Source organism: Bos taurus, chromosome 2 (genome assembly GCF_002263795.3).
Source record: "Bos taurus isolate L1 Dominette 01449 registration number 42190680 breed Hereford chromosome 2, ARS-UCD2.0, whole genome shotgun sequence".
NCBI classification, from domain to species: domain Eukaryota; kingdom Metazoa; phylum Chordata; class Mammalia; order Artiodactyla; family Bovidae; genus Bos; species Bos taurus.
Window position 1 is genome coordinate 72,486,045 of NC_037329.1, and position 21,208 is coordinate 72,507,252.

A 21,208-nucleotide genomic window follows, 5' to 3' on the forward strand; every position below is an offset into this window, starting at 1 on the left:
TCATAGCTTTCCTTCCAAGGAGCAAGCATCTTTAACTTCATGGCTGCAGTCACTGTCCACAGTGATTTTGGAGCCCAAGAAAATAAAATTTGTCACTGTTTCCACTTTTTCCCCTTCCATTTGCCATGAAGTGATGGGACTGGATGCCATGACTTGTTTCTTCAACACTGAGTTTTAAGCCAGCTTTTCACTCTACTCTTTCACCTTCATCAAAAGGCTCTTTAGTTCCTCTTCACTTTCTGCCATTAAAGCGGTATCATCTACATATCTGAGGTTGTTAATATTTCTCTGGCAATCTTGATTCCAGCTTGCGATTCATCCATCTCTGCATTTCTCAAGATGCACTCTGCATATAAGTTAAATAAGCAAGGTGACAATATACAGCCTTGTTGTACTCCTTACCCTATTTTGAACCAATCTGTTGTTCCATGTCCAGTTCTAACTGTTGCTTCTTGACCTGCATACATGTTTCTTAGACAGGTAAGGTGGCCTGGTTCTGCAGTTTGTTGTGATCCACACAGTCAAAGGCTTTAACATAATCAATGAAGCCAAAGTAGTTTTTTTTTTTTTTTTGAATTCACTTGCTTTTTCTATGATCCCATGGATGTTGGCAATTTGATCTCTGGTTCCTCTGCCTTTTTTAAAATTCAGCTTATATATCTGGAAGTTCTCGGTTCACATACTATTAATGCCTAGCTTGAAGAATTTTACCTTACTAGCATGTGAAATGAGTGAAACTGTATGGCATAGTTTGAACATTCTTTGGGATGGCCTTTCTTTGGGACTGGAATGAAAACTGACCTTTTCCAGTCCTGTGGCCCCTGCTGAGTTTTCCAAATTTGCTGGCATATTGAGTGCAGCACTTTCAGAGCATTTCAAATCTTTTAGGATTTGAAATATCTCAGCTGGAATTCCATTACTTCCATTAGCTTTGTTCATAGTAATTCTTCCTAAGGCCCGCTTGACTTCACACTCCAGGATGTCTGGCTCTCGGTGAGTGACCACAGCATCATGATTATCCAGGTCATGAAGGCCTTTTTTGTACAGTTCTTCTGTGTATTCTTGCTACCTCTTCTTAATCTCTTATGCTTCTGTTAGGTTCTGATAGCTGTGTTGCTATCACCACAACCCAAGTAACAAATGTATCCCTCATCGCCCAAAGTTTCCTGGTGACTCTTTTTTTTTTTTCTATGTGGTAAGAGCACTTACCACTTAAGAAATCACTCCAAATCACTGTGGATGGCGACTGCAGCCATGAAATAAAAAGACACTTGCTCCTTGGAAGAAAAGCTATAACAAAGATAGAGAGCGTGTTAGAAAGCAGAGATTACTTTCCAAAAAATGTCCATATAGTCAAAATGATGGTTTTTCCAGTAGTCATGTATAGATGTGAGAGTTGGACTATAAAGAAAGCTGACTACTGAAAAATTGACGCTTTCGAATTGTGGTGTTGGATAAGCCTCTTGAGAGTCCCTTGGACAGCAAGGAGATCAAACCAGTTAATCCTAAAGGAAATCAACCCTGAATATTCTTTGGAAGGACTGGTGCTGAAGCTGAAGCTCCAAATACTTTGTCCACCTGATGAGAAAAGCCAACTTGTTGGAAAAGACCCTGATGCTGGGAAAGATAGAAGGAAGAAGGAGAAGCGGATGACATAGGATGAGATGGTTGGATGGCATCACTGATTTAATGAACATGAGTTTGAGCAAGCTCCAGGAGATGGTGAAGGACAGGGAAGTGTGGCATGCTGCAGCCTGTGGGATCACAAAGATTCGGACACGACTGAGTGATTGAACTGAACTGACTGAAGAACACTTAATATGAGACCTTCTTACACTGTTGGTGGGAATGTAAAATTGATGTAACACTGTGGAGACCACTATGGATGTTCCTTTAAGAACAAAGAACAGAGCTTCCATTTGATCCAGCAATCCCACTCCTGGGCATACACCCAGAGAAAACTGTAATTCCAAAAGGTACATGCATACCAATGTTTATTGCAGCACTATTTACAATAGTCAGGACATGGGAACAAACTAAATGTGTCATCAACAGAAGAATGGATAAAGATGTGGCACATATATACAATGGAATATTACTCAGCCATAAAAGGAAACATTTGTGACATTTGCAGAGATGTGGATGGATTGAGAGACTCAAACAAAGTGACATGAAGTCAGAAAGAGAAAAATAATTATCATATGTTAACGCATACATGTGGAATCTAGAAAAATAGTGCAGATGAGCCTATTTGAGCAGAAATACAGACACATAAATAGCAAATGGATGAACACCAATTGGGAAAGCGGGGGTGGGATGAATTGGGGGATTGGGATTGACATATATATACTATTGATACCATGTATAACATAGGTAACTACTGAGAACATACTGTAAAGCACAGGATGTTCTCCTTCATGCTCTGTGGAGACAAAGAGGGGATATGTGTATACATATAGCTGATTCATTTTGCTGTATATCAGAAACTAACACAACAATATAAAGCACCTTAACGACAATAAAAATTTTTAAAAATTTATGAGATATACCCTTTACATTTTTTTTTCACCCTTTACATTTTTAAGTAGACAATTCCTTCTTGTTAATGACAAGCACAGTGCAGGCATTCTGTTTTGTACAGCAGATCTCTGGGATTTACTTATCTTGTGTAACTAATTTTATACTGATCCAACAACTATATTTCCTTATCCTCCCAACTTCATCCCTGGTAACAACTATTCTACCATTTCTATTGTTTTTTTGTGTTGTTGTTGTTTAGGCAGTAAGTCAATGTCCAGCTCTTTTGCAACCTCATGGATTGCAGCCAATCAGGATCCTCTGTCCATGGGATTTCCAGAGATTACTGGATTATAGATTTCCCAGAGAATACTGGAGTGGGTTGCCATTTCCTTCTCCAGGGGATTTTCCCTACCCAGAGACCCAACCTGGGTCTCCTGCATTGGCAGGAGGAATCTTTACCACTAACCTATGCCTTCGATTATTTTAAATGCCTCAAATAAGAGGAATCAGGCAGTGTTTGTCCTTCTGTGACTGACCTATTTCACTTAAAATTTCTCCCAGGTTGATCTCTGTGACTGCAAATGGTAGGATCTTTTTTATTTTGAGGATAATATTCCATGGTATGTTTCTTTCACATTTTCTTCATGCTTCATCTAATGGCATATATTTGGGTTGTTCCTATATTTTGATTATTGTGAATAACATTGCAAGGAACGTAGGAGTGCAGATATCTTTTCAAAGTCCTAACTACAGTATTTTTGGATCTATAACTGAGAGTGTGATGACTGGATTTATTTCTATTTTTGTGAGAGATTTCCATGGTATTTTCCATAATTGCTACACTATTATGTACCATTTAAATTTCATTTTACATTCCCATTGACAGTGCACAAGGATTCTGTGTTTCCTACAAACACCAATACTTGTCATTAACATCTTTTGGTTTTTTGATGATAAACACCCTAACAAGTGTGAGTTAATATCGCCTTGTGGTATGTTTGTTTGTTTTGAGGAGCTTGCAGGCTCTCAGTTCCCCAACTAGGGACTGAACTTGCACCCTTGGCAGTAAAAGCACATGGTCCTAATTACTGGACAGCCAGGGAATTCCCACCTTGTGGTTTTTTTTTTTTTTTCACCTTGTGGTTTTGATTTGCATTTCCCCAGGATGACCGAAGCTGAGCACCTTTTATATATCTATTGGCCATCAGTAGGCCTTCTTTGGAGAAATTTCTGTTCTCCTTTGCCCATTTTCTAGTCGGGTCATTTGTGTTTTTGCTATTGAGTCTTAGGAGTTCCTTATTTATTTTGGAAATGAACTCTTTGTCAGTATATGGTTTGCAAGTATTTCCTCCCACTCCATAGACTGCCTTTTCACACTGTGGATTGTTTCCTTTGCTGTGCAGAGCTTTTATACTTAATGCCATCCCACAATTTTTCTTTTTTAGTCCTTCATTCCTTCTTCCTGTCAGACAGTGCAACCTCACTCCCTCAGATAAGCCTTCTCTGTGTTCCCCACTGCTGCCTCCCATGCTAGGTTAGGTCCCCTATGGTGATCTTTTGGTGCACTTTGTATGTCTTCTTTACCCAGTTTGCAATTATACATTTGTCTATGTGTGTTTTAAAATATTTATTATTTATGTATTTGACTGTTCTGGGTCTTAGTTGTGGCACGTGGGATCTTTAGTTGTAGCATGTGAACTCTGAATTGTGGCATGTTAAATCTAGTTCCCTGACCAGGGATTGAACCAGAGCTCCTTGTATTGGGAGTGCCGAATCTTAGCCACAGGACCATCAGGGAAGTCCCCTAACTGTTTATTCATGAAACAATGAACTCCACGAGAAGGATCTCGTTCGTCCCACTCACTGTGATGTCGCATCAGTTGGCATGGTACCGGGCACACAGAAGGATGTGGACTAAACAAAGTGGGACTCACCCAAGGTCATACATTTAGCGCTAGACTTGGACTACGACTTTGTGTCTAATGTTCATTTCTCTGCTCTGCCGGTTTGCCTCCACTCCACACCTTCTATTGCTTTTTTTTTCAGTGCCTAGACTTCTGACCATCTAGAGATCAAGGCGTGATGTTTACACCTTCTCCTCAAACTGAAAAGATTCCATCTTCATCTCAACAGCCACCTCCTTGCCAAAATAAGCCAGAAAAGGTTATGAGGGTGCCTGCATTCCAGCAGGACTGGAGCGGGACTGAGAAGAAAAACAGAGAAAAACGAAATATCCTAAAATGTCGATTTGTTTAAACTTCTTCACAAACTGAACAACACAAGGAAACCAACAGAGACAAGCTTGTAATGAAGTAATCACCCAACGCTGCTAATATTCCAGTAACATGAAATGATTCTGCACATTTCCTGGGGTAGATATGAATAGGGTCATTAAAATATGGCCAAGGAAGGGAGGGAGAGTTTACTTTTTCTGTCTCCTTAGAGTCTGTGTCTGAAAGCTCAGCAGGAATTTAAACAAATAGCACGGAGGAATGGTGAATCTGATCATATTTAAAGAGAAAGCCCTTCCAAACTTCTCTTTCCTTTGATAAATACATTGACTTCTCCAAGATTTGTTTTTTAAAAACCCTGAAGGGTTTTTTTTTTCTTTCAGTCCGGAAAGGCTACTTGAGAAAAACAAAATTAGCATCAGATTGTTGTGATATTGTTCTGCATATATTTTTTCCTCGATCAAGAAGAAATTGTCCTGTCATCTAAATGAATGTAAGGAAATTAAAAGGAAGGTGAGTAATAGGGAAAGGGGATCATAATGCTCTCTCTTCTGTTAAAATGTGGAAAATAAAGTTAGAGAAAGGCTGGTCAAGTCAGTGGCACATGGAAAGAGCTACTGACAAAGGGAGGTCACATCAGTAACACAGGCTTGTGAAAGGAGGGCAGAACTGGGTCTCTGAGACTTTAGTCCCATACATTCTATACAAGATGCAACTGTAGAAAGGGCTGAAGAGAGAGAGATGCTCTCAACACCCTTGGCTAAACTAATGGTACAAACTACTGAACTCATGGAGGATGGCAGTTCAGTGCTCTGACCTGGTACAAGCTACTTCACTTAAAGCCTCAGTCTTCTCACCTGTAAAGTGGGGGAGAAGAAAATCTACTTCCTGGAGTTTTGTAGGTTATATAATTCAAAAGAAATAATACAACATGTCACCTAGCACATAGTAAGTCGTCCACAACTGTTAGAAGGAAAATTTGGAAACTTGTGCCGGTGAGGGTCCCCTTTTTGGAGGAGGATCCTCAGCTTTAGAGAGGTTGGAGGCTGGCCATGGGTTGGGGGGCACTTCAGCCAGCTGTCCCCTGCTTCTTCCAGCTCTTTCTGGGCTGCGGTGAGGCCTGAGGCCCAAGGCTTGTTACCTAGTTTGCTTAAGCAAGTTCTTTCACACACACACCCATACACACTTTGGTCCAAAAGTTCAGTGAGGTTTTTTTCTTCCTTCTTCCTCTGTTGTTGTTGGGTTCTGATTACTTCCATCTGGTTGCGGCAGCTCGAGTGGAGTCTCTAAAAACAAAACAAAACAAACAAAAACCCTTCCTACCAAACACACAGGCACCAAACCTAGAAGGCTGCTACGTTTCTCACCAGCAGGCGCCCAGAGGGCGACTCGTGCTAGCCGCGGCGGGGGGCGCAGGCCGGACCCCGGCACCTGCGCGCGCTGGTGGCTGCCGGAGAGTCGGCGTAGAACCAGCCCCCCCAAAGCCTGCCTCCCTCCCCGCCAGCCCTCCAGTCCCCCGCTTCCGCCCCGGCGCCCGGAGAAGCGGGCGCACTGGGAACGCCGACCCGGGCATCTCCCGGCGGAGGGGAAGAGGGAGGTGGGGAGGGCGGGGGATTTCAGAGATTGAAAACAGAACCGTCCCAGCGCCTCGGCTCCGGAGCTCATCTGACTTGAGTTAGCGACCCCCCACCCACCCCGGCGCCTTAAAAAAAAGTGTTGGGGACTGGCGCGCTCTTTCGTTCTCTGCTGGAACTTTCTTCGTAGGTGTGCTTTCTCTCTAGGGCGCTGAGGAGGGTCCTAGGCCGCCCCTCCCCTCCAGGTCCCCGGGATCCCCTCCGGGAGGGGGCGCGCGGCTCGGGCGGGGGCGCGGCGCCCTGTGTGCCGCAGCCGTGCGCGCGGGGGCGCTGCGCCGTGCGGGTGCGCGGCGGGCTGGAGCGCGGGAGTGCCGGAGCTCGCCAGCCGAGGCAGCACGGCTCCGCGGACTTTTTTTCAAACTCCCATCAATGAGTCTTCGAGGAGGAGCGGGAGGCGGCGGCGGCGGCGGCGGACGCGAAGGAAGACGAGGAGGAGCGGGAGGAGCCGTAGGAAGGAGCTCGGGCCGCCCTGCGCGCCGGAGCCTAGGGGAGCTGCCCGCTCGCCGGCTGTAGGGGCTGCCTGGCCCCCGCCCTCCTCTCGGTCCCCTCCCCTGCCTGGCCCGCAACGCCCCGGCCGGAGTGAGCCCGGGCACACGGCAGCCCGCGGTGGATCGCCGCGCCAACCAAGTTGGGATGGGGTCCCGCAGCCACAGCCCGGCGCCCCGGAGGCCACCTGCGTGCTAGAGGCAAACTTTTGTCTCCCTCGGTAAAGTTGCTTTGGCCTTCTTTTGCTTGCTTTTCGTCGCGAAGTGCCCCCTACTTCGGCCGAACTCGGGCCGACTGGGATGCTGCGCCGTCTTGGAGCGTCCCTCGGCCGGGTACCCGCGCCATGGCACGGGGATTCGGGCACCGGGGGCTAGCGCGGCGGCCCGCGTCCGGGTTCTGACTAAACCAGGCTGGGACCTAAGGGGACTCCAGGGATGGAAACTCGGGACCAAGGGGGCGATTTTGCATCTTCCTTCGCACCTGGGGGAAGGAGCCTGCCTTCTTGGGGAGCGCGACCGAGCTTGCCTCCACCCGGTCTCCACCGCCCCCTAGCCCGGGGCTGTTTTTTCGGGAGTTGGGGGTAGGGCGGGGAGACTGGGATGCTGCGAGCTCCAGCGGTGGGCCGTGGGAGTGTGTCTCCGGGGAGTGTGCAGGGGGTGGAGGGACTGAAGCCGGCCGCTGCGAACTTCTAACTGCACTTCTCCGCGCTGCCCGTCCCAAGCCCTGCCTTTCTTTCTTTCTCGCTCCTTCCTCCCCTCCTCGGGCCCTGTCGCCCCCTCCCCCTCGGTCAGGCTTTCCCTCCCGCCTCCCTCCTTGCTTCTCTCCTCCTCCTCCTTTCTTGCCCTCCGCTCTGAGATCCGCTTGACTTCCCCGAGGGATCCTCACGTAATCTCTCGCCCTGTCCTCCGGTGTTCCCCCGCCACGCTCTTTCTTCCCCGCCCCCACTCATCGTCCACCCCGCCCCCCCCCCCGCGTCTACCCCCGCGCCGCCGGCAATCTCTCAACAAGTATATTTGCTGAGGAATTTGAAAAATCCACTACTGCAACTTGATCTGTGTGCGATGGATGGGGAGCGGCGCAGAGAGAGTTGGGCGCCAATCCTATTAAGGGTTTAGAAAGGGGAGCGTTTCCCTCAGACGGGGCCCGGGGAGGGGGGCCGCTGGTAGGAGGAGAAGGAAGGGAGCGCGTGCGTGTGTGTGTGTGTGTGTGAGCGCGCCCCCCATGTCGGGGGAGGGGGCGCTGGAAGTGCACCCAACTGGGTGCCTTTTCAGCCCGACAGTAATTGCTGTCACTTCCTAGGAAACCCGACTTCCACTACGCGAGGATCTGGAGATGGAGCCGGAGCGCCTCACCCCGGGTGCCCTGTCGCAGTGGCGCTCGCGGGCTTTGGATCTCCCGCAGGGTGCCTCCCTCCACTCCCCTCTCTTTTGTGTCTTTTTGGTGTGACTTTCAGAATTGATCCCGGCCGGGGAAGAGTCGACCTTTTCCCGGAGTGTGGTGCTGGGCCGCGGGGATCTTTTACTGCGCTGCTCTGCCTTCTCGCTAGGACATCCCGCGCGGCGCTCGGGCTCCTGGGAGGACTTTGCAGCCCGGTGGCCGCGGCCGAGTCCCGGGACCCCCGCCCTGCCGTCCTCGCCAGGCGTGTGAAGGTTTAATCCCGACAGCTCCAGATAAAGGGAGCAGTTGTAAAACGCTCATATGCTGTTTGCCGACGAGGCTCAGGGGGATGTTGGAGCATTTGAAAGTAAACGGTTCCCTCGCAAGCGGCATAAAATAGTGTTTAAACAAATATTGTATTGGCGTGCTCAGGGGGCTCGGTGCCAAAAAGGAAAGTAAATAAACGCTGAAATCCAAAATATACAGCGATGGAAAGCCACGGAATAGGCGGGCTGGTCACCAATCTCCTGAGGAGATCTGTTTGTTCTACCACCTGACCCAGAAGCCCCCTCCCCGCCCACTTCCTTACCTTGCCTGGGAGTTTCCTTTCTTCGGTGGCTTCCCTGTCCCGTGGGGGCCTCAGAGCGACTTTGCACTTGCCTCTGCCCGGAAAAAAAAACTCATTGTGTAGCTACCCGGGCTGGTCTCCCCAGGGCTGGCATGGGCACCCTAACTGTGCCTGGCTGCTTTGACTTCTGGTGGCCTTCAGGCTCGCCCCAGCTTCTGGTCTGGCCAGGGTCACTGATTCTATAGGGAGGCAGGAGGCATCCAGACCACTGCAGATACATCCCTTCAGGACCCCACCTCTTCCCTTCTTGTGCCTCTTTCTTCCTTCATCTTTCCTGCTTTCGTTTTCTCAGACCTACTGCTTCGACCCTGATGGCTGAGGGTTCTCCCCAAGATTTAAGGTCCCAGTCAAACCCCAACACGTAGAGAGTTGTCACTTGTCTGAGTTTCAGAAATTAGTTCTGGTTTGTGATATTTAGGATGGTTTGTATTTCCCCTCTGCTGGGAGAAATAAACTAATTTTGTGAGGTTAGTTAGTGATGGTAGGGGGATTTAAACTCAGGCAGGAAGCACTCCAACGGAGGTGAGGCCCCCACTCACCCAGGAAATAGGCCTCAGGTGACCTGACTGTCCCTTGGCTAGGCATCTGAGTGAGACTGTAGTCAGCTCAGTCTGTTTTCAAAGTCAGTGGGCTGAGAATGCCAATAGGAAGGAGGAAGACACTCCCAAATCAGGCCCGGGCTCACTGAGGACCAAGGCAGGCCTGACTGTTAGGGAGAGTTTTCTTTTCTTTTCTTTTTTTTTTTTTTTTTTATCATTCTCCATGGGAATGGTTTGGAGGGGAATTTGTACAGGGTTCAGACCCCTTCAGCAGAGCATCCCAGGCTGCTTCCAAACTCATATGGACCCTGCCCGTGGCCTTGGAGGGGACTTTTTGGCTTGGCCCATCTTGAAGGGTATGTGGGGTTAGAGAGGCCCTTCTGGCCAGGCAGCCTTAGAAAGGAGGGCTGGTGTGTGTTCTAGGAGGGCCAGTGTGTGTTCTTGGGGATGCTCCAGCTCACTCATGGAAGAGGGGGCTACAGGGCTGCTTGTCAATGACTCCTTGCCGGGCTGCAGGGGTCTTGGAGGCTGTGTACTGTAGCTGGCTTGTTTGCACTGCAGACTGAAAGATACACAAATGCTTCATGCTTTGTGTACTCCCACAAGTGCCCTGTACACAGTACAGCCCTTAGGGTTGGATTAGCCAACCTGGCGATTCAGCAGGCAGGCTGACAAAATTGAATATTTGCCTAAAAAACACCCTTCTTTCAGCAGGACCTCTCTTGACCACCCAGAGGAAGGCAGAGGAACCTTCACCCTACAGATGCCAGCAAGTCCCTCTATCTGGGACCAGGCAGTTTTCATGGGCACTTTGAAAGACTGTGTGACCCCTACACACCCAGCTGACTTGTGGAAGCACAAAAGGCGAGCCCAGTAGCTTTATGGACTCAAGGGGTAGGGCAGCCTGCCTTTTCCTGGGAAAAGTGTGTTCAGCCGCATTTCCTTTTATCCCGTGACGCTGGCTCATAGGCCAGCTCCAGGGAGGTGGAGCTACCTGTCCTGCTTCTTTAGGATGCAGAGGGGTTCTACCTGTGCCAGGCCCTGTTTCCTGGTGCTCAGGGATGGTGCTCGGACCTAGCCGTGGAGGGCTGCAACTGTATCCCCTGGAACCTTTGAAAAGGAACCCCTCCCCGGGGTAGCAGCTCCCTGCTTTCTTCTTTTCAGTAAGTGTCAGAGGCGTGCACGCTTGAAACATGTGAAGAATACCAAAGAGGAAAACTGTACTCTTAGATTTCAGAAAATTCAGAGAAGCCACAGAGGTGATTGTACAAGCCACCAGAATAGGCCCGGTTTCAGTGATAAAGGCTCACTGGCTTCTAAAGAAGGCTGGAGGGGAGGCTGCTCTTTAATTGTGGCCTCAGGTTTGTTTAAAAGATGGTTTGGGAAGGGGTCCTGGGACGGCTTTGTCATTTGGCAATGTCTTTTGGTAAAGAACAACAGCTTCGTTGGTTTTAAATAAATCCTTGCCACCAGATTTAATACTGCGTATTCCAAAATGAATTTGAATGTTTGCTGTGGACTCCAAAGGATTAAAAAAAAAAAAAAAATCATCGATCATTGTTTTTTTTTTTCTTTCCATGTTTTTTTTGATCATTGTTTTTAGGTTTGGAGGGTGACCAAAATATCCTAAACCTACAAAACTATGTTTAACCCCCTGGGGGAATACCCTAGTGATAACAGCAGACTTTCTGCCTGTTTAGTATTTTATTTTCCTCATGTCCTTTATCAACAAAAGCACCCTCAATATAGTTGCTTGTGTTCTGCTTCTAGCTTTTTAAAAATCATACTGTGTGAGGGAAAATAACTCACTTAAGATGTGACCAAAGAGTTCATATAAACTGTTTTTGAGATTTTTGGTTTAAAGTGCATAAGTTCATGTGGTTTTGTGTGTGTGCATGTGTGTCATAAAAAGCCCCCCAAAAACAGGTTGCCGGGCAATGTGTTTTAACTGTGAGTGCCCGGTTTCAGGCATTAGCATAAGAAAAAAGTTTTAGTGCATTTCCTATTGTCTTGAAAGAAGAGTTTCAGCAAAGGGAAGGAAAGCCGCAAAAGGGTGATGGTCCATTGAGATTCTGCGGCAGCCCCAGCTCGTCATCTGGCCCTGAAATCTGTGATCGGATATCACTTTTATCTCAGTTTTCCATTCTCCGGCCTTTTTCACACGTTCACTTTTTGTCAAGGTTTATTGATTACGTTTTCTTCTCTGCAAATCTGTGGAAAATTTAATGAACCAAACACAGCAGTGAAATAAAAGGGACTTTTTATTCATTAGCAAGGGATTGATTTCCCCCCTTGGGCGGAGGGCCCCTGGCCTCTTGAGAGGTAGTGAGCGAGTGAGAGGGGGGAGGGGGTGGCCCTGCCCCCGGGCTGAGGCGGGGCCTCCTGGCTGACCAGCGCCGTCTCAGCCCCGGACTCCCGTCCGCACTCCATCCTGATGGTTGTTCTGTGCCAGCTGCAGACCTCAGCCTCGACCTCCGGGATCCGGGTTCCTCTGGGATCGGGGCTCCCTGGGCTTAGGGGGCGGAGTAGGGATGGGGATATTTGTGTTCACCCTGGCAAACCTCTCGAGTGCCTGGGCCTTCCCCGGGACACAGTTAAGTAGGGCCCTTCCTCCAGCCCCGGCTTTCAGACCTGTAATTAAGCAAAGCCCCTGGTGTGATTACGCTGTGCTGACTCGGCTGGGTTCTTTGGAGCCGCTTCCCTCTACGAAACAGAGTGAACTTTAGCTCTTTGTAGCGGCTTCCTGGGTAGCCTGGGGTCGGATTCGATTGCACGTCTGTCTGTCTGTCTCCCCGACACCCGCTTCGCCCTTCTCTGCCCGCTTTGTCTCCTCCCTGTCCATCTTCCTTTCCCCCAGTCTTCACTCTCGCTCTCTCTGTCCCGCCTCTCCCCGCCCTACGTCTTCTTTCTCTCCTCGCTCCTGTCTTTTCTCTCTCCCTCTCCTCTTTCTTTAGGCATCTTTTTATTTCACTCCCCCTCCGCTCCCTCCTCCGTCTCCCCGCCCCTCCATTTTCTGCCCCGCGGAGGGCTGGCTGCGAGGCCTCCGGGAAGCCGCGTGTCCAGGCCACCGGGACGGTGCCCGAGTACCGGGACCCCTCCGCGCCCCGAGCGGCTCGCGCGCCGGCGGCGCCGCGTCCCTCCCACCTGCCCGCCGGCCGGGTTTGCGGCGCCCAAACAATGGCCACATTGTCCTGGCCGCGCACCGGCCGCCCCCGGCGAGTGGCGGCAGGCCGGACCCTGCTCGTGGCGGCTCGGGAAGAAAGCCAGCGGCCCAGATCCAGATCGGGCGCCTTTGGCGCCGGGTGGGAGACCGGAGCGCGCCCGCGCTCACCTGGGGAAGGCGCTTCTCCCTGCCCACGGCCGCTGGCCCTCCCTCCCTCTTCCCAGTGGCTCCCCACCCACTTTTCCGAGAAGAGAAGGGGATTCATTCGACTTTAGGTGACAGTTTGCAGAGTGAATTGAGAGCATTTCACTAAAGCCAGGAGAAGAGGGGCCACGTTACCAAACTTTTGGCGGCATCAGAAAACTTTTTCCAGAAGGCATATTTGCGAGTGACTGGAGCCACGAAGGCCTCCTTTTGCCCTATCCATCCGCCTTCTCCCACCAAGGCAGGAAAGTAATGGTGGTCACTCAAAATAGTATCCCCCGCCCCCCCCCCCCCCAATTCGTCTTGATCTGTAGGGATTGAAGACCTCTTAGCGCTCAGAAAAAGAAGGATCTTTGAATGCTGAGGATGTTAAAAGAGCGTCGGTCCCGGGTCCAAGCAGACGCTTAGCAATGCTCCTTTGTGTTGTGGACAATGCAATAAGTCAGCCCGACTTTTGAGCCACATTTATAAGGAACTGTAAGGGCCGCTCAAGTACACTTGTGCTAAGTTGAATTGATTGAAATTTAATGGCGGTTAGTGGCGATGAATGGTAATGATTTCCCAGCGTATCTTTGGCATACTTGACATTAATAACCGGAGTGTGTGTGTATACCCGCACCGGGAGCCTGCCACACACGTGAGGCGGGAGCATTATTCATTTTCTGAGATGCCAGCCCTTCGCCTCCTTCCTCTCCTCAAATCCTTTTCCTTCTCACCATAATTCAGTTGTTCAGATGATGTTAAAAAAAAAAAAATCAAAGGGAAAGAAGGAAAGAGAAAAATCTTTCTCCATTGAGTCCGTACATCATGTCAATATAATTTTGAGCTCATGATTTTTTTCAGTTCCTACATAAATCAGCTTCTAATATACAGAATGTGATGAATTTGTTTTAGCTGCCACCATGAATTAATATTATGCAAATAGAAGCTTTGCAGGTGAAATGATTTACTTAATAATTTCAACTTCTAATATTTAAACTCATTCATTATGTTGGGAGTTAAAAAAAAATAAGTCCATATTTTTCAACCTGTGATGGGGAGATTAGTATGCAAGTATTTGTGGCATAGGTAGGCCTTGATGGCCAGAAAATAGCTCTTAATGTGTTGATTCTTTCTAGGAGGATCTATAGTTCACCAAGCAGAGGTTTAAGAAGCAGGGGATGGAAGTGTTAACAAGTGCCTTCTGGGGGAGGACATAAATGCATGGAAATAAATCCAAAGTGACCATCACTGTAATACGTCTCCTGGGACTGTACAGGCTCTACTTTGGTAACCTAGCTGGGTTTTTGCTTTTGAACTAGTCTTGAAGGATGAGTCTGTCTAAGCCAGGTGTAGGCTGAAGGGGTTCTGATGCCCCCTGCCCCCATCTTTGTCACTGGTTTGTCGAGACCATCTTAAGACGAGTTGTTAATAGCTGCCCATGAAGGTGGCAGTGATTTAGAAAGTTGGGCAGAGGACTGCCCCACCAAAAAAAAATGCTAGGAAGACTTTCCTGTATGTATCATCTTTGCAGGATGTGTTTTCTTCTGGAAAAAGTTGAGGAAGAGAGTAGAAGTGATGGATAAGTGCCCTGTGATGAGTAATGAGCCTGAACCCTTGGGTTACCCTCCAAGAGTGTGAGACCAGTCACTTAGGAGCTGGGTTGACCCGGTGCAAGTCGCTTGGCCTCTCTGTGGAAGGGGCGGGACTTGGCAGGTGTGATCTCTCAGATCCTCCAGCCACAATTTCTTGGGAGTTAGCACACCCTGCCTCTCGCAGTCATCATTAAGAATCAGACCTCATGCAGGGTTGGTGGGGGGCACCAAGGTCTGGACAGAGTGTGAGGTCTTGGTCTTTGCCTCTGCTTTTGGGGAGAGTGTAGTGAGGCTCCTCTCAAGGAATAACCCTCCTTCCCTCACCTCCCCGCCTGTCACTACCTAGTCAGCTGTAGTGCTCAGAGCTCCTCTGGGATATGGTCACTGGGTGAGCGGGCGTGGGCTGGACGTGGGGACATTGGTGGGGGTGGGGGAAGCATTTGGTCTGCAACGGCCTTTTCAGACTTTCCTGAAGGCTACTGCCAAGTTGAAGGGTGGGCTGACACATAAATATGTCTTGGATCTCTGAAGATAAGTGTCGAGTTTTGACTTGCCTTCTCCAAAAATTGAGGTCATCGTGATCAGATGATGGGTTGAAAGGACATTACTCAACCATTTCTGCAGATAGCAGAGTGTTGTGCAGGGGTGATACATTGTGTGTCCAGGCAGCGACAGAGTATTTAGGGCTGACTCTCACTGTCTATGGAGATCAAGGTGAGGGGACATCACTGATGGTCGCTGGCTGAATGTGCCTCATTCATGTAAGGAGAGAAGAAATCTGACTCAGCAGTCACTTAGCCAGGAGTTGTCAGGTGCGCTGGCGGCAGGATGAAGCAGGGTGACAGGGTTTGAATGTGATTTGGATGTCTTCATCTTTCTAAGATATAGTACTCTAATGTCTTTATATTACTTACATGCATGAATGTAGTATCGATATGTATCCACTCTTCAGGTTAAGTATGGTGGTATAGTCAAGTCTTGTCTGACTCTCGGCCCCATGGACTATAGCTCCCTAGGCCCCTCTGTCCTTGGTATTCTCCAGGCAAGAATACTGGAGTGGGTTGCTATTTCCTTCTCCTATGTTAAGAATGTGTGTGTGTGTGTGTGTGTGTGTGTGTGTGTGTGTGTGTATACATGTATACACACACATTCAGAAGTCTTTTAACTACCAGATCCCTTTATGAATTAGATTTTTTTCTTCTAAGATGCACTTAAACAAAAAGAACTAGCATAGGAGAATGAAGTCAGAACTGGAAATGAGTTAAAGAGGCAAATCTGAAAAGAAAGCCTCCAGCGGGCTTCGTTCCTGCCAGGGATTCAGGTGGAAAGCTGGTTAAATATGTAGATTCTCAAGCCCCTCAGCCTTTTCGATGGTAAAGAATCTGCCTGCAGTGCAAGAGATCCAGGTTCAGTCCCTGAGTTGGGAAGATCCCATGGAGAAGGGAATGGCAACCCACTCCAGTATTGTTGCCTGGAGAATCCCATGGACAGAGGAGCCTGGTGGGCTATAGTCCATGGGGTCTCGTAGAGTCAGACATGGCTGAGCTGAGCTAGTAACACTTTCACTTTCAGTTTTCAGGCCCCCCCCAGGGAGAACCTACAGACTGTGAATTCCCTTGGAGGGGACCCTGAGATCTGCATTTAATCAAGGATTTTTAGGGCAAGGTGATGGGGATTTAATGATTTCTTCCTGTGATGCTCTTCACCTCACTGATTTTTGCATTTAATAAAGGGAGAGCATTTCCTTCTGTAAGACTGGATGGATAAGCAGCATTTAGACTGCCCAGCTATTTGGTGGACTGGAGGTTGGGGCAAATAAGCTAGCTGAGAATTGAGCTGCTTCTGCTCCAGACATCACAGAGAAATGGGCTGTCTTTCTGAGACTGTCAGCCAGCTCCGACAATCCCACAGTCTGCTGAGAAAGATACCTGGAGAAACCAGAGAGCAGCGAGCTTATTAAATCAGCACCTTAGTTTCTGTGCCATGGGTTCTTGACCTGAGGGTCCTTTGGATGGCTCCTTTGTTTCTTTCTGTATAAGAAACTATACCTGTGCATCATGATGGCTGGTTCCTTGCTTCAGCTGGCAGAAGTCCGACCCTTTTTGGGTCTAGTTCAGCATTGGAGAGTTTGAGCAGGTCTTTGGTAAGAGTGACCCAGACTGAGGTTTGACTTACCTGTGGGTGTCTTATGGTTCCCTGAGAAGGGCAGGAAGGAGATACAGACTGAGTGAGAGGAGCTGGTGTGGGATATCACGGCCTCCCAGCCGTGATGGCCTCAGGCCTGGAGCTGGAGAGAGCCTACCATGAGGGGGATGGGCTGGTGCAGGGGGCCTGCCATGATGGGCATGGGCTGGGTGCAGGGGGCCTGCCATGAGGGAGATGGACTGGTCTAGACCTCCCAGGGCAGATTGAGGGCACACTGCCCACCTATGCCCCTGGCACTGGGAGGCCCGAGGGAAGTGGGATGAGGCCTGGTGGCATTTCTGTGTCCCTGGTGTCTGACACCTGGGTGCCTCATTCCTTTCTAGATCCGGCCCTCAGTCCACGGACCCCCAGACTACTAGTGCCCAGCTCCACTGTTCTACCGAGAGCAGCTGCGGTCCCATACTAGAGTGCTGCTCCTTCATTGACATGCCTCTTCCCTTGTCCAAGGACCCCCTTGCGTGGGTGGTTATTGGTGGGCAAGAAACATGGAGGTAGCATCAGGCTGATGGCCCCTTTGGAATCTTGCCTGGAGGTTGGTTGGTTGGACTAGACGTGACCCATAGACCTCCTAGCCCCCATCCTGCCCATGGTATAAGTCCTGTCCTTGCTTGCAGTGATGTCAGCAGTGAGAAGCCAAGCCCCCAGACCACTCCCCAGCCCTGGGCACCCACTAACCTGCTTCCCAGAGCACTGTGTGTCCCTCTCCAGCTGCCTAGCCACCTGCCCAGCCAGGCCGACAGCAGCAGCGCAGCACTTGGGCCAGACCTGGTCCCACCCACTCTCCTGTCCAGCCCAGCTCACCCTGTGGGTACCTCCCATTTCCCCAGTAGTCCAGGCCCACCCTCACCCTCTTTCTTCTGCTTCTGTTTCCTTAGATTTCATTTCTGTTTTATTTAGGTTTGAACATCCATCTCTTTGCTTGGCTCAGGCTCTATTCAGGTCTATACTTTGGTTTAGCACCTGGGCATTCAAGCAGAGCCTTCCCTTCTGATGTAAAAATATTAACAACAACAAAATATTTTCCCCACAAGATCTTAAAACTAAGACGTAATTTTTTTTCACATTTTTTCTTTATAGAAAACTTATGAAATAGGAAATAGCACAGAGAGGAAGATTTTGTCAAGTTTCCTTCCAGTCTCTCTTTTGTTTCTAAGGAATAATTTTTTGGCTGTATATTTTCTTACAAAGTTGAAGTTACATCATAACTTAATTGTAACAGTAACTTCACTATAACATTATCTCATGGATAGTCCACATTATTAATGCATACTCTTTATGTGATTTTTATTGTCTATCTAGTATTCCTTTATCTACTCAAGCATATATATATATACACTTCTTCTTTTAATTTGACTATGCCGTGTGGCATGTGGGATCTTAGTTCCCCAACCAGGGACTGAACCTATGCCTCCTGCAGTGGAAGGGTGGAGTCCTACCTACTGGTTCACCAGGGAAGTCCATCCATAAACATATTTTATTTTACTCTATTGTTGGGCATTTAGGTTTTTTTCCTATCAGTAGTTTTTGCTGTTGTAGATAAACACTGGAATAGATATCTTTGGGTGTAAATGTTTACCTGAAATTCTAATCATTTCCCTAGAATAGATTCTTAAAGGTGGAATGACTTGGCCAAAGTATTTGGACAGCTGTTCTTGAGGCCCTCAGTAGGCCTTAGTAGGTTTCCAGTAGTATTTTTCTAGCTTTTGTGGAGAGATAAGTGATGTTAGCTTGAGGTTTTCAGAACAGCCATGTACAAATCAATGTAAAGCAATTAACTGAGTGCCTTCTGCCAGCCCAGTGACTTGCAAAATATGGGCTCATTTTGCAGATGGGTAACCTGAGTCTCAACATGGCAACAAATTTGGAAAACTCAGCAGTGGCCACAGGACTGGAAAAGGTCAGTTTTCATTCCAATCCCAAAGAAAGGCAATGCCAAAGAATGCTCAAACTACCGCACGATTGCACTCATCTCACACGCTAGTAAAGTAATGCTCAAAATTCTCCAAGCCAGGCTTCAGCAGTACGTGAACCGTGAACTTCCAGATGTTCAAGCTGGTTTTAGAAAAAGCAGAGGAACCAGAGATCAAATTGCCAACATTCTCTGGATCATCGAAAAAGCAAGAGAGTTCCAGAAAAACATCTATTTCTGCTTTATTGACTATGCCAAAGCCTTTGACTGTGTGGATCACAATAAACTGTGGAAGTCTGAAAGAGATGGAAATACCAGACCACCTGACCTGCCTCTTGAGAAACCTATGTGCAGGTCAGGAATCAACGGTTAGAACTGGACATGGAACAACAGACTGGTTCCAAATAGGAAAAGGAGTTCGTCAAGGCTGTATATTGTCACCCTGTTTATTTAACTTCTATGCAGAGTACATCATGAGAAACGCTGGACTGGAAGAAACACAAGCTGGAATCAAGATTGCCGGGAGAAATATCAATAACCTCAGATATGCAGATGACACCACCCTTATGGCAGAAAGTGAAGAGGAACTCAAAGCCTCTCGATGCAAGTGCAAGTGGAGAGTGAAAAAGTTGGCTTAAAGCTCAACATTCAGAAAACGAAGACCATGGCATCCGGTCCCACCATTTCATGGGAAATAGATGGGGAAACAGTGGAAACAGTGTCAGACTTTATTTTTCTGGGCTCCAAAATCACTACAGATGGTGACTGCAGCCATGAAATTAAAAGACGCTTACTCCTTGGAAGGAAAGTTATGACCAACCTAGATAGCATATTGAAAAGCAGAGACATTACTTTGCTAACAAAGGTTCGTCTAGTTTTTCCAGTGATTTTTCCAGTGGTCATGTATGGATGTGAGAGTTGGACTGTGAAGAAGTCTGAGCGCCGAAGAATTGATGCTTCTGAACTGTGGTGTTGGAGAAGACTCTTGAGAGTCCCTTGGACTGCAAGGAGATCCAACCAGTCCATTCTGAAGGAGATCAGCCCTGGGATTTCTTTGGAAGGAATGATGCTAAAGCTGAAACTCCAGTACTTTGGCCACCTCATGCGAAGAGTTGACTCATTGGCAAAGACTCTGATGCTGGGAGGGATTGGGGGCAGGAGGAGAAGGGGACGACAGAGGATGAGATGGCTGGATGGCATCACTGACTCGATGGACGTGAGTCTGAATGAACTCCGGGAGTTGGTGATGGACAGGCAGGCCTGGCATGCTGTGATTCATGGGGTCGCAGAGTCGGACGTGACTGAGCGACTGAACTGACTGACCGACTGAACCTGAGTCTCAGAGACATTGGATGATCTCCATGCTTACCTGGGAGGTGGGAGGCAGAGCCCTGAGCAGAGGCAGATTTACTGATGCCCAAACCAGGACCCTATCCTGAAGCTGTCTTCTGAGCGCTGCCCTGGTCTGCCTGGTGCAAAGGCTACAGCACTTATTCTCAGCCAGGGCTGTTTGTTCCCCAGGGGACATTTGTCAGTGTCTGGAGAAATTTTTGGTTGTCATAAAGGCGGGGTGGGCAGTTACAAACCTAGACAGTGTGTTAAAAAGTAAAGACATCATTTTGCTGACAAAGGTCCATATTGTCAAGGCTATGGTCTTTCCAGTAGTCATGTACAGATGTGAGAGTTGGACCATAAAGAAGGCAGAGCACCAAAGAATTGATGCTTTCGAGCTGTGTTGCCAGAGAAGACTCTTGAGAGTCCCTTGGAAAGAAAGGAGATCAAACTAGTCAATCCTAAAGGAAATCAACCCTGAATACTCACTGGAAGGACTGATGCTGAGGCTGAAGCTCCAATACTCTGGCCATCTGATCTGAAGAGCCGACTCACTGGAAAAGACCCTTATCTTGGGAAAGATTGAAGGCAGAAGGAGAAGAGGGTGACGGGATGAGATGGTTGGATGGTATCACTGACTCAGTGAACATTAACTTGGGCAAACTCTAGGAGATAATGAAGGACAGGGAAGCCTGGCATGCTGCAGCCCATGGGGTTGCAAATAGTTGGACATGACTTGGTGACTGAACAACAACAGTGGTGGTGTTGCTCCTGACATCTAGGGGGTAGAGGCCAGGGATGCTGCTTAGTTGCCAGCAGTGCACAGGGCAGCCCCCATGACAAAGGATGAGCCAGCCCAAATGTACCAATGCTGCAAGTGAGCGATCCTTGGTGAAGGTCATAAACAAGGCTTGTGACTCTCGATGGGGGTCACCAGCAAGGCCTGTGACCCTGGGTGGAGGTCACCAGTGAGGCCTGCTGTGGGGTTTCCCTCTCTGGCTGACACAGCACAACTCTGGGGCCAGGGTTTTCCAGGGTTTTGGAGTAGGCAGAGGTGCTTATTCACAACTCACACTCTCACCAGGCTGGAAATCATCAACCTTCTTTTCTGTGACCTGAATTTGAAGCAGGGTGGCAGTTGCCATCAAGAGGAATTCCTTGTGCAATCCATCAGTCAATCAGTTAGCACTTACTGGAACATCTGTTATGGGCCTGGTATGGATCAAGCTTGCTGCCGCAGGCTTACACCTTGCTAACTTGTTTAGGAGCTGGCGGCCACCAAAATCCCAGCAGATTTCTCCCTCGTGCATCTTCCTCCTGTGTTCTCCATGCCTCACCATGCTTTAGGAAAGCAAGGGATTAGCTGGTGTGACCTCAAAAGGCTGGTACCTAGAAATGTTGGTCAG

General features: G+C 48.5%; 1 protein-coding gene across 2 annotated transcripts in view; it reads left to right on the top strand.

The window, feature by feature from the left end:
- The first annotated feature begins 6,674 nt into the window (after window positions 1–6,674).
- GLI2 (GLI family zinc finger 2) overlaps window positions 6,675–21,208 on the top strand; it is a 261,267-nt gene continuing 246,733 nt past the window's right edge. The window contains exon 1 of one of the 2 annotated variants that reach the window (XM_015458080.3): window positions 6,675–7,091. The gene's annotated coding sequence lies outside the window, so the exon portion shown is untranslated. The remainder of the gene's footprint in view (window positions 7,092–21,208) is intronic. The other variant, XM_059892925.1, reaches the window with a different exon arrangement.